The 12421-nt window shown below is 57.1% G+C and overlaps 1 protein-coding gene across 1 annotated transcript in view; it reads left to right on the forward strand.

Annotated features, from left to right (window-relative positions):
• B4GALNT4 (beta-1,4-N-acetyl-galactosaminyl transferase 4) overlaps positions 1-12421 on the forward strand; it is a 31427-nt gene that overhangs the window by 937 nt on the left and 18069 nt on the right. The window lies entirely within an intron of this gene.

Consider the following 12421-nt stretch of genomic DNA (forward strand, 5'->3'; position numbering starts at 1 on the left):
GGCAGCTTTCCATCCCGCACCGCCCAGGTGGGTTTGGGGAGAGCGGGACCCTGCCACGGGCACCTCGGCACCGCGCCCCGGCATCGCACCGTCAGGGAGTGGGGTGACCGGAGGAGACCCAGGAGGGACCCCAAACCGGTCGGGGGGGGTTCATTCCCCCCGCCGCCCCCCCAGCTTCGAGCGGCTCCGTTCTCATTTTTCCGCCCGCCGCTTTGGCTGCGATGACAAAGAAGGCCATTTATAGCCACTCGCTGCTGCCTGGAATGGGCAAACCCAAACCCTCCCATCCTTTCCCAACACTTTCTCAGCCTGTCCTTCTTTATCGGAAAAAAAAAAAAAAAAAAGAAGTCCTTCCTCCTCCAATCCTCGGCTCGCACCCAGGGATGCAATCCGGGATGCTCAGGCAGGGCTAATCCGGAGGGACAGGTGCTAGCACTCGCCCTATGCTTCGGCTTTGTGGTTAATTGCTCCCAGCTTTACCCTTGCAGACCTCGTTGGGCTGCTTGGGTGGCATAAAACTGCACAAAATATTTGCCGGGTGAAACTTGAGCTGTAACGTTTCTGGTCGGACTGAACTTGCCTAGCGGTTTTTGTCCTAAAAAAAATAAGAAAGAAATGAGCGTTACTACTTATTTAGGCAAGAAATTACTTTCCTGAGTGGGTCAGAGCAGTTCTGGAGACCGGTGAAGCCTCTCAGCTGGCAAACCCAAAGTTTCCGACCATAGCAGCAGCATGATCCTGCAAATTTTTGGGCCTTATGGTAAAATCGGGATAATGCTAACAGGAGAAGCAGGAAATGAGGCTGCTTGTGCATCGCCTCAAAGGAGGGGTTATGGGGAGGCTGCGCCGCTTGTTTTCTTTTCTCTGCTGCAGGGTCGTGCTTAATGGAAAAGCCACAAGTTACAGAAGTCTAACTGCAAGTGGCTGCCCCGTGTCTCTGCAATTATCCTGGTGTTAAGAAGGGCCGAGTCCTTCCTCTTTCGGGGCCGGCAGCCCCGGGCAGGGGGGTAGATGGTGTGGGATCACCGGCCCTGCGGATTGCTGGCTGTGAAAACTGCGGATCGGGGTCCCTCTGGGTGTCGGGATGCAGCGGTGCGAGGGCGAGATGAGGTTTTCCTCCATGGCTTCATCCAGGGAGGGTGAACAGAGCAATGCCTGTGTGCTGCTGCTTTCCCTGAGTGTGTTTTCGGGTGCTGAACCCGGTGGGTGCCTATTCCTGCTCTCCCTTACCTCCTCCCTATGTGGCCTGCATCCCAGCCTGCCCCTCAGGGTGCTCTGAGGGGGGGCCATAGGGTTTGCTGTAGCAGTGAGGAGATGCACAGCCCTGCTCCAGCTCGCAGCAGGGAAACCCTGCAGCGCGGCTGGACGGCTGTGAGCTGGGGGGGTGATCGGCACACGGCTTTGGGGGAGAAGAGGGTCTGCGGGAGGTGGGGAAAGAGATGGGGATGGCATGGGGGGATTGTGACTTGGGAGGTGCCAGGCAAGGACAGCGCTCCAGAGTGTTTTCCACTGGTCCGGCGATGCGGTTTGGATTTGCCCCATGCCATGGGGAGCACGGGGATCTTCTTTGGCTAGGGTGTGGCGAGGTGGGTGCTTCCCCAGGGCAAGCTGGACCTCGCCTGGGCTGGATCCTGCCCCCTCCACTGTCTGGCACCAGACTCCAGGGAGATGCTGCTCCTTGCATTGGGATTTTCCCATCGGTGCCTAAAGCCTGGCTGAACGTGTGGCAAAGCTGGAGTTTGGGTCCCGCTGAGCCTTTTTGTAAGCGTGGTGATGGAGAGAGGTTGGGTGGAGGCTGGGGAAGGGATTCAGTCACACACAGGTGGACCCTAGACCTGCTGCTGCGACCCAGCAGAGCGCCAGAGTGGGAGAGCCAGGGAGCTGTTTTAGTTGGAAAAAATATTGATGGAGTAAAAAAAAAAGAGGAATAAAAAAACATATCTGAGAAAAAAAAATTCAAGAAAAAGCTTGGTGCAAGAGTTTGAGGGGAGAGGGAAGGGTTTGGGGCTGAGTCGTGGAGAGAGCTGAAAGGCAGAGCTGTGCCGGGGGAGGGCTCTGGGGCAGCCCCCCTCTACCCGGTGATGTTTTCCCCTGTCACCTCGCTTGTGTTGAAGCTCCTTTGAGCCGTGCTGGGGGGAGAAGCTTGCTTCTCATGGCCACGGGGGTCCTGTCACGGTGGGGATGGGGTTTGCTCTTCTCCATGTCCCAGCTTTTGCAGGAGACATCCCCCAAGCCAGTGGCAGAGCACAGTCATTGGTGTGCACTGTGTTCCTGATGGAAAGCAGCCAGTACCCGATATTCCCAGGGGCTTAGCGGGTGTCCCTGGGCTGGGATGAGCAAGTGGGAGGGGGGGTTACCGTGCCCTCCTGGCTCACGTGTGTCCTTTCTCCTACCTGATCAGTGGGGCCGTGGGATCTCCAGGGAGCTCTGGTGTGTCCTGGTCCCAGATCCCTTAGGGATGAGGGGGACACCTGTCCGTGGAGGGGGAGAGGTAGCTGCGGAGGATGCAGGGCTCTTCAGCATCACTGCAAGAGTCTGTGCACCAAAAGGTGTCTGAGATTCAGAGATGACTTTTTTTTTTTTTTTTTTTTTTGGCCACTGTGAGCCGGAACCTGTCTGAGTGCTGCCCGGCTTGTGTCAGCTGGCAGAGGATGTATGGAAAAAAAGGGTTTATTACTCATTAAATGAAGTATCACCCGGCAGAGGTACTTTCTGGAGGCTGAAGGTGCAGGGCACGAGGCTTTCGGCAGCTTGGAAGGGTGTAAGGTGGGGAGGCCCAGGCCAAGTGGTGGCAGTGGGGTCTGCACATGTTGGGGAGCACAGAAGGCGTGGGGGGATTATTTGGGGGGTACCCATGTCCCCTCGGCCCAGCTGGTGATCACAGATGGAGCTGGAGCATCCAGAGACTTGGCTGGGAACTGTGCTGGTGCTATGTCCCTGGTAAAATAACCCCCCTTTTCTTATCTTCTACAAGTAGATAATTACCCTTCTCTGCGTAATTGAACACACAGATTCCTCATCTGAAATAATGAGGCCATTACGGTGTTCTCCCGGCTGGAAACCGCTCGGAGGCAATGGGGTGGAAATGCTGGCGTGCCAGGTGGAAAGGAAAAAAAGAAGAAAGAAAAGGAAGAAGGGAAAAAAAAGTCAGTAAAAATCTAAAATGGCTCTTAGCACGGGCATGGGGCTGGTCCTGCTCCCCTGGCAGCCATCTCGCTGGGGCAGTGATTTAGCGCACGGGGCTATTGCCCGTGCTGAACAAGCGGTGGTGCTGGGAGCCAGGTTTTGGGAGAGTTCTGTGACTGGGGGAGCGCAGGATGCGTGCTGGAGGATGCTAAAGCCAACTCGCTGCTAAAGCGGGGCCGTCGGGAGGAAAACCCAGCCGGGCTTCTTGGTACCGGCAGGACGTGGCACTGCCTGGGTCTGGCTGCGTGCGTCCTCGTGAACTTTGTCTGGAAGAAGAGCTGCTGATGTGTGGGAGCAGGAGACACCCCTCTGCCGTGGTCCAGAGGGCTCCCCAAAATACTGTGAGCCAGAGGCAGTGATGGGTTGGATGCTCTTTGTTTGGCTCAGCCCGTCACTGCCTGCAGAGCCTTGTACTTGCCTGTCCCTCCCTGGGGACCCGTCCTTCGGGGTCTTGCACGCAGGGAGAGCAGGAGGGAGAAGGTTTGGGATGATGTGCAGCAGCATTTCCCCTGAACTGCAGGGGATAACGCATCTCTTTTGGACGGAGCAGTTATGGTCGGCACTTTGATTTTAATTGGGATGCTGAAACGCTGCGAACCGCTGTGGGTTTCATTCCTTTTGTCAGGGATGCCAGGAGCAGGTAGGGAAGAGAATGAGAAAGAGCCCTTTGAAGACGAAGGGCAGCAGGGTTTGCGAGGAGGCTGGGTGCTGCTTTTTTTTCTCTTGGCATCACCCTGCTCTCCTATCCCTGCTAGAAGAGACTACTTTCCTTGGTTGGACACCCCCTTGGTGCGGGGCCCCGGTGCCGGGGAAGGCTGGTCCCATCCCCTGCTGCTGACAAGGGAGGTTTGGAGCAGGGGAACAGGCTGGTTTTGGTGTCATTGGGACTGTTTCTCCAGCCAGGAAGCCCCGCAGCCCTCGTCTTCCTCTCCGGGCTGTGGCCTGGTTTGCCCTGGGCTCCTTGCCCTGCTCCTCTCAGGTGCCCCGCTCCTCTGAATCGGCTCTTTGTCACCGCGCCGGACCTGCCAAGAGCGAGCCGGATGGAAAAGGAGGCGGATGGACGGACAGACAAGCGAGCCCTGTCCTTTGGCTGGGGGGGCCTGTGGGCATCTCGGGGCTTTTTGGCAGGTGATGGGGGAGAAGTATGGGAAAAATATGGTACTTTGGGTTAGTCAAAGGCAAAAATTTGGCTATTCAAGGGCACAACTGGCTTTGGACCACGCTGCAGCAGCACCTTTCCCCAGCCTGGCTGTGACCTGGTCCCCTTGGCATCTGGGGGGGTCCCCAAAAAAGCCCCTTGAAGCCAGGGGAGGTGGGGAATTGCAGGGCTTGATAGTGGAGCAAAAACAAATGGGTTACACTGGGGTAATTTATCCTTAACTCTGCCCTCCTGCTGCTGGTTGCTGCAGCTCCCTTTGCTGCCTGTTTGGGGGGGCTGAGGGCTGGCTGTGATGCATCTCAGCGGTGGGACGGGGCAGGGTGCCTGGGCCTGATCCTGTCTCTGCTCCGGCCATCTGTCCCCAGGGTTGCGGCAGGCTGGAGTGTGGGGACTCTGAGCTGTGCTTGGCCGCGGAGAGCTCGGTGCCAGAGCCGGTCCTCTTGCCTGCAGCTGTGACCAGTAAGGCAGGGTGTGGGGGGAGCCTGGATCTGACCCCGTACCCAGGGAAAAGGGCTTGGCCCTGGGTCCTGCTTCCTCTGCCTGAAATATTCATGTGCGGGATGGGTGAGGGTAGGAGCAGATCCCTGGGGATTCACCCTGCGAGCCCCAGGATTTCCAGCACTGAGCGTGCGATGGCAGGAGCAGGGATGCGGCTTTATTTCTAGGGATGCTTTGCCCTCCTGGGAGCTGCACGGTCCCTCCCCAGGGAAAGGATGTCATGGGTGCGTTTGTCTCTCCGGTCTCTGCGGAAACCCCAGACCCCGGGCAGAGGGGATGGTTTTGGCATGTGTGTGTCTGTGCGGGGATGGGTCAGCGGGTCCCGCTGGACCTCGGTGATGGCAGAAGGAGAAGAGAGCAAAGCGCTCTGTCCCTTCACTGCTCCTCAGCCATGGAGGCTCTTCCAAGACCTGGCAGCTTAAGTCCTTTTAAAAACATGAAGAGAGACATAAAACAACCTGATTATAAATATTATTCTCTGTCCCCTTTAATGTGGGCATTTGCTGTCAATTAATTTCCTGTGCTGTTTTCCTCCTCTCGGGGTTTCTTTTGAAGTCTGCTTTAACTGCAGAGCTGTTGATGCTCTGCAGCGAGCCAGGGTCACCAGTTGCCTCCTCTGTGTCTGGGAAAAGGCGGATCCACATGGAAGGGGCCTCTGGAAAGCCCAGCTGGCCAAGCGGTGGGGCGGCAGGTCCCTCTGCTCCATGGCATTTCTCTTCCGCCCTCGCTGTGCTGCGACGGAGTCGAGCAGCTCTCCGAGCATCCCAGAGAGGGCATCGGAGGACCCGTAGCTCTGCTCATCCAGCACCACATCCTGGGGGATTTGGCGCCGGGGGGACTTTTGCTCGCTGCCCGCATCCACCGGGCTCGGAGGGATGCGGGGAGGCGAGCGCAGCCCCGGCCGGACGCCAGCTGTGTGGCCGCGGTCACAGCCCTCTCTGTGCTGCTGGCTTTGGCATCAAAGAGACGATTGAGGGAGCGTGGCGGAGGGGGGGAGAGGAGCAGGTGGGTCCTGACGTGCCGGGACCGGCCGTGGCAGCACGAGCCCTGTCCCGCAGCTGGCTGGCTCGATGCCTTCCGAGCCCGTGACGGCGCCGGGCATGGTACCGCTCCAGCAGCGGGCGCTTGGGCGGCTGTGGCTGTGCTGGGAGGTGCTGCGGAGTTACCCGAAAGGGCGTTTCGGTGGGTGACACGCTTCTCGGCTGCTGCCGTCGCATTCGGCTTCCCCTGGCCTGGAGGTGACGGCTGCGAGGGCCGGGGCAGGGATATTGGCTTTTTATTAGGAAAACGCTCCGCTCCGAAGGTGTAGCCGTTATATGTCTGGAGACACTCAGGGAGGGCAAAACACTTTCCACACCCCACGGTACGGGCTTTTCCCAAGCACCAGGAACTTTTTGCGTTGGTGTTTGGAGAGCTTTATGCTTCCCAGCACCGCCATGCGTCTGCCCTCCATCCCTTCCCCGCTCTGTGCCGTGGCCAGGCCTCTCCCTCTCCGGAGCCGCTCTTTGGGAGGGGATGAGCAGCAGCCCCGAGGTATCGGTGGCTGGTTGCCTTGGCAATGGCAGGACCGAGGGATGTCGGCTGGGTGAGGAGACGGGTGGGAGCCAGCTGCTGACCGGCGGGGACTGCACGAGTGTGATGCACAGGAGGATTTCGGGGGGGGAGGCGAAGTAGGAGAGGATGGTGTCTGCAAAGGGGTAGAGCTCAGCCGAATTTGCTGCCAAATTAAGATAAGGGAAAGGTTAAAAGCACCTGGCGCTGGTGGAGATAAACCAGACACTGGCTGAAACAGGTTGGAAAGCTGGCAGGTGAAATGGTGAACCCCACGGGCTGTCTGCAGGGCAGCGTGGAGGTTGGAGACTGAAATATTTTTAGGGTGAAATGAATTCTGCCCAATTCCTGGCACATCGTGGGCTAAAAGTGACCACCTCTGGAGGCTGTGTCCTGGGAAGCGAAACCTTTGTGCTGAGAGCTGTGAGTGAGCATCATCCCTGTTCAAATGGGCAGGGTGGAGGGATGGGTGCATGGTCTGGCCGGAGCTGCCCTGGCTCACTTTGGAACTGGTGGAAAATGAAATGTTGCTGGAGCAGATGGGGACTGGAGGCCAACGGATGCACAGTCAGGTGTGGGCTGGGGGAAGATGGGGGAGATCTGGGTGCTGTCAATGCACAGGAGGGATTTGGGACCCTGAGTTGAGTGTGGAAGTGTCAGGGCTGCCACTCCTGGTGGATGTTTGTCAGCTGGAGTGGTCTCATGGCAGCTCCATCGCCAGCCCTGAGCGATTCAGTATCGATTTGCATTGCTCCAGCTGAGAGGGATATCACAGAGTGGGTAAACAGCATGAAACGAATGGGTTTGGGAGAGGCAGGAAAAAATCCCCTTGCTCCTCTAGTTCCCTTGGCGAGGCATCTGTTCCTTGAGGTGGTGACCCAGGGACCAACCCAAAACCCTTTTCTCAGCCAGCAGCAGGTAAAATCGGTGTCTAAGCAGGCAAGAGTGACCAAAGGAGGCAGGGAAGGGCTGTCCGGAGGACTGATCCTGCAACCCTGCCTGCATCCCCATGATGGTCACAAGCCCCGTTCGCCTCAGCCCCATCAATGTCATCTGCTGTCACTTGGCTGTCACCCAGCTTGTGTGAGCACCCACCGCCTGGGTTTCCCCCCAGGTGCCGTGGAGCAAATGCATTACTGCGGGCAGCGCAGGGGGCAGCACAGTATTTTTTTCCCGGTGGGCAGTGCTGCGTTTTTGTGGTGTTGGAAGGGGATTTGCAATATTGACTCCTTGCTGGCTAATTATAATTGCTTAACAGCTCGTTAGGAGGATCAGTGGAGGGATGCTTGTGCTTCTTTTCTCTGGCGGCTGACTCGGAGGCTGTGTCTGCGCTGGAGAGCACCGGGCTGTTGGTAATTAAACCGGTGGGTTTAATAAAAACGCCGACACTGCCACCTTTGCTGCAGCTGTGTCTGGGTTTATATGTCACCTCGCTTCACATTGCTGCTCCTTTCACTCCATCTCCAAGCTCTGTCATGGCAGGGCGCCCCTGTTCAGCCCTTGGGGGTCAAGCCCCGAGGGATGGACTCGGTTTTCTGCCCCATGGCAGCATCCTGGAAGGATGTGCTGGGGCATGGAGTGGTCCTGCGTGGCCAGAGGGATGCCACTGTTCGCATTGCAGGGGAAAACAGGAGTGTTAGCAGCGCTCAGAGGTCTGAGGATGGGCACCAGAGCCCTGGGAAGGGCACTTCTCCTTTCTGCTGGCTCCTGCAGAGGTGGGCACCTCCTGGGCATCGCTCTGCTGCTGGTCTTGACATGGTTTGGGACTAATTTGTTACTGGCCACCAAGCTCGTCTCCCCCATGAAGTCGGGGAGAGATCAGCCTGAATTCCCCAGGGGTGTAAACCCAGTTTAACCCCGTTGCTTTTGCAGCTGTGCATCTGGTGTCTCTTCTTGCTGGTAAGGACTTGTTGGGCAGAGCCCCACTCCCCCGAGCTGCCCTGTTCCTTGTCCTGGGAAGGTGTTGGAGTTGGGCTGTCTCCTCCTTTTCTATTCTCTGAACCCACGGCAGATGCTTGGGATGGTCCTGCCTGAGCTGCTCGCCTGCTTGCCGCATCCCTGGCTCATCTTCTGGCTCGAGTTGCTGCCTTCATCCCTCTTTTGCTGGCATCCTCCCAACACGGGTACTGCTTCTTGCTGGGGCCTGGCATTCCCCTTTGGCACGATAATAGCTTCATGTGCAGCCATGAGTGAGGCCCTCTCCCCTATCTTTCCACCACCACGCTTTTCCCAAGAGCAGGACTGGCTCCCGCCCCCTTTCTTTGCAGGCTCATTGGTTTGGTAGGGTTTGAGTTCTCTTTTTCCATGGGGAGAGAGGGGATGGATGTGATGGTCTGGATGGGCAAGGGTTTCTTTATAGAAGCCTTGCAGTGTTTCACAGCTGTGCAGATGGACTCAGTAGCTGGGCTGGATGCTGGAGAAGCTTTGTCCCTCTCCAGTCCCTCTGGATTTGGAGAGCTCAAAAGGATCGTGCAGAATTTCGGACATCAGGAGCAGCCAGGACATGTGCAGATCTCCCTTGGGTGGTGGACCTCAAAAGATGTCAGCTCAGACGTGGGGTACTCAGCATGCCTGAAACCTGGTCCTTAGCATCCTGACCTTCATGGTGTTGTCCTGGTATTTCCAGCATGTTCCTGAGCAGCGCTTCCTTGTGGCAGGGAGGTGCAGGACATACATCCCATCCCAGCCCCTCCCTGGCCTTTCCTCTTGTATTTGTATCCTCTGAGGAAGGCGAGGTAGCGGCATGTGCCTGTGAAGGTCCTTCGGCAATCTCCTGTGTTGGTCCCAAGGTCTCCTGCAGCAGCTGGCAGTGGGAATTAAGGGAAATAACCGAGGGCCTCATGTTTTCCAGCCTCCAAAGGCTTTGCCTGATTTTAGATCACTGGAGCTGGCTGCTCTGGCAGGCTCCTTCCCCAAACCAAAAAGGGGGAGCAGCCCCGAGTTGCTGGGAAGTGCAACATGGGATGAAGTTATCCCTTGGGGTGGGCAGCCTGGCACCAGTGCTCATCCCACATCTCACCCCCGTCACCCATCCCTCGGCTTTGGGATGTGCTGGGGAGCAGCATTGGGATGCTGAGGAGAGCAGCAAATCCCAGGTTTGTGTTTCTGTGAGCAGTAAGACCCACCTCCAGCTCTGGTTTAGACCACAGGGCTTGGCATCAGTGGGGATGTCCACGCTCTGGCTCTGGTTGAGTTTCTCCTTGCCTTTCCCCATCTTCTGTGCATGGATGGTGGTGCTGCTTCTCAGCTCATCTTTTTACTGGGAGGTAGGGATCCAGGTTAAGATGCAGCTCTGAACACACCTAGATGGTTTTGGCAGCCCGTTGCAGCCCAGTCCACCGGCATTTCAGGGATGGATGGTGGCGAGGCTGCTTGCAGCTGGGCTGGAGGCAGCTCTGGCTTGCTTTGGCATCTTCCATCCAGCGCGGATTTTGGTGCAGGAATGGGAAGATAGGAAAGCAGATGGTCACCCCAGGGGGGATTTCTTGGAGCACCGAGCTAAATCCATCCATCTCCTTTTCCATTGCTCTGGTCACAGTTTGTTTGTTGGGGTAGCTGGTAGGGAACTGTAGGCTCCTGCGGCGCTGAGGCTTCCTCACAGGCACGGGAATCTTCTCCCGTGGCCGGGCTGCCCTTGCCAGCCATGTCCTCTGGGGTATGGTGCCATGCCCCACTGAGGGGAGGCTGGCCAAGGTGTCAGATCCTCGCAGGCAACATGGGACCTGGGAAACCAAACCATGGCTCCTGGGAGGCCCCACAGGGCACTTCCAAATTGCAGCTTAAATGCCTTTTTTTTTTTTAGCACAAGATTTTGGGGGTTTGAGCTCAGACACAATTTTCTGCTTGAATGTCACCATTTTTCTAGTCCACTCTGGTCCCAGCCAGCTCACCTGCATCTTTTTCTGGGCTTTCCAGGGGCTGGGAGCTTTGCAGGCAGCCGGGCTTGGGCAGGGAGGTGCAGGGCAGGCAGGGGATGGGCAGCCCTGCAGAGGGCTGTATTTCAGTGGGACATGGCTCCTGGCAACGGATGAATTGCTCCTCATGTCTGCTCTGGAGCATCAGCTTGGTGGGAAAGGGATTGGGACCGTGCCCTGAATCCCACCCAGCTGATGTGCTTGGGAACTTGGGACTGGGGTGTGTCATTTCTCCTCTCACTGGCTGAGCCCAAGTGCTTGGCGCCCTTCAGGCTCTGTTTTGGGGGGAAAAAAGAGAGAATAAGGGTCCCAAGGGTCTGCAGCTGCCACTGGTGCTGCTGCAGGAGACCTCTCCCAAAGGAAGAAGTCTCACCCCTGAAGCCCCAAGGGCTCAGCATTGCTCACCAGGGCACACAGCCTGGACCAAAGCAGGGTCAGACTCTGACTGCGCACCCGTGTGGGATGGGAGGATGCTCCGAGGTCCTGGGTGGTGCTGTGTCCTGGTTTCAGCTGGGATAGAGTTAACTGTCTTCCTAGTAGCTGGTACAGTGCTATGTTTTGAGTTCAGTATGTGAAGAATGTTGATAACACTGATGTTTTCAGTTGTTGCTCAGTAGTGTTTAGACTATAGTCAAGGATTTTTCAGCTTCTCATGCCCAGCCAGGCACCTGACCCAAACTGGCCAACAGTGTATTCCATACCATGTGACGTCCCATCTAGTTTAGGAACTGGGAGGTGGGGGACTGGCTGGGTGTCGGTCGGCGGGTGGTGAGCAATTGCCCTGTGCATCATTTGTACATTTCAATCCTTTTATTACTACTGTTGTCATTTTATTAGTGTTAACATTATCATTATTAGTTTCTTCTTTTCTGTTCTATTAAACCGTTCTTATCTCAACCCAGGAGTTTTGCTTTTCCTGATTTTTCTCCCCCATCCCACTGGATGGGGGGGAGTGAGTGAGCGGCTGCGTGGTGCTTAGTTGCTGGCTGGGGTTAAACCACGACATACTGCCTCGTCCTCCAGGGCCATGCCCACTGCCAAGCCAATGCTCTTCATCCCCGAAGAGTCCTCGGAGTCTGCTGCTCAGGGGTTTTCATCCTCATGTGGGCACCTCTGGGATGGGGAGCAGAGCCCTGGCAGTAGCTGGAGCTGGGCAGAGCATGCCAAGGCATTGCCCGACCACTGTCCCATCCCGGCACTTTCTCTCCGGTGGCTCCATCCATTCCATATGTGGCTGCCTGATGACCAGGACCAGCCTGTCCAACCCAATGTCTCCCCGTGGGACCCTTCCCGTTGAGCAGCCAGAGCTCATCAGGGCTGAGCATCCAGCTGGAGGGCAAGAGCTGGGGATTTTGGGAATCCCAGCCCTGATCCTTTTGCGGATGCTCCTATGAGCTTTCCCCTACCTGTGCCGAGGCATCTTGGCTCGCTGGGCCGTGTCTGGGTTTATCCCTGGGTGACTGGTTTGGGTATGTGCTGGGTGAGAGCAGAGCAAGCTCGCAGCAAGTGACTGTGGAGGGGAGACTCGTTAGAAGCAATTAGGAGATGCAGGAGGAAGCATAAGTGAGGGGGCATCTCTAACCACGTTGGAGGGTTTGGCAAGGGTCCAGAAAGCTGCAAGAGAAATCCCGGCTCCGAAACCCAACCGAAGAAAGGGGCTGTGTTCGGGGCGAGCTAGCTGCGTGCTGTCAGCCGAGCAGGAGGGGAGGAGAAGGGAGGTGGGGAGGCAGGAGCTGGCTGTGTGAAAGGCCCTCTGTGCTTCCCGGCGGAGGGGGGAGGCGGCAGCAGGGGGTTTATACGGCTGTGATAACGGGGAAACTCTTATCTCCCAGAGAGGCATCACCCTGGTCTCTGGGCCGTGCGATGGGGTTGGTACTTGGTCCCTCGCACCCACGGTCTCATCCTGAGGATCGCTTCTGGCCCTGGCTTGTTGTCTGGAGGCTGCTGTGACTTGGAGATGGTTCATGCGATGGCATGCGCATCTCCTGACCCCTCCTTGCGCTGCTCTGAAAGCATTAATGTAGCTCCCGTGCTTGTTGGGGGAAGAGCTCTTAATGCATCCCTGCCGAGCATCCCGCTGGGTAATGCTGTCCCCGAGTGAGCAGGTCCCTTG

The sequence above is a fragment of the Haliaeetus leucocephalus genome, unplaced genomic scaffold, assembly GCF_000737465.1.
Source record: "Haliaeetus leucocephalus isolate CR32 unplaced genomic scaffold, Haliaeetus_leucocephalus-4.0 Scaffold236, whole genome shotgun sequence".
Classification (NCBI taxonomy): Eukaryota; Metazoa; Chordata; class Aves; order Accipitriformes; family Accipitridae; genus Haliaeetus; species Haliaeetus leucocephalus.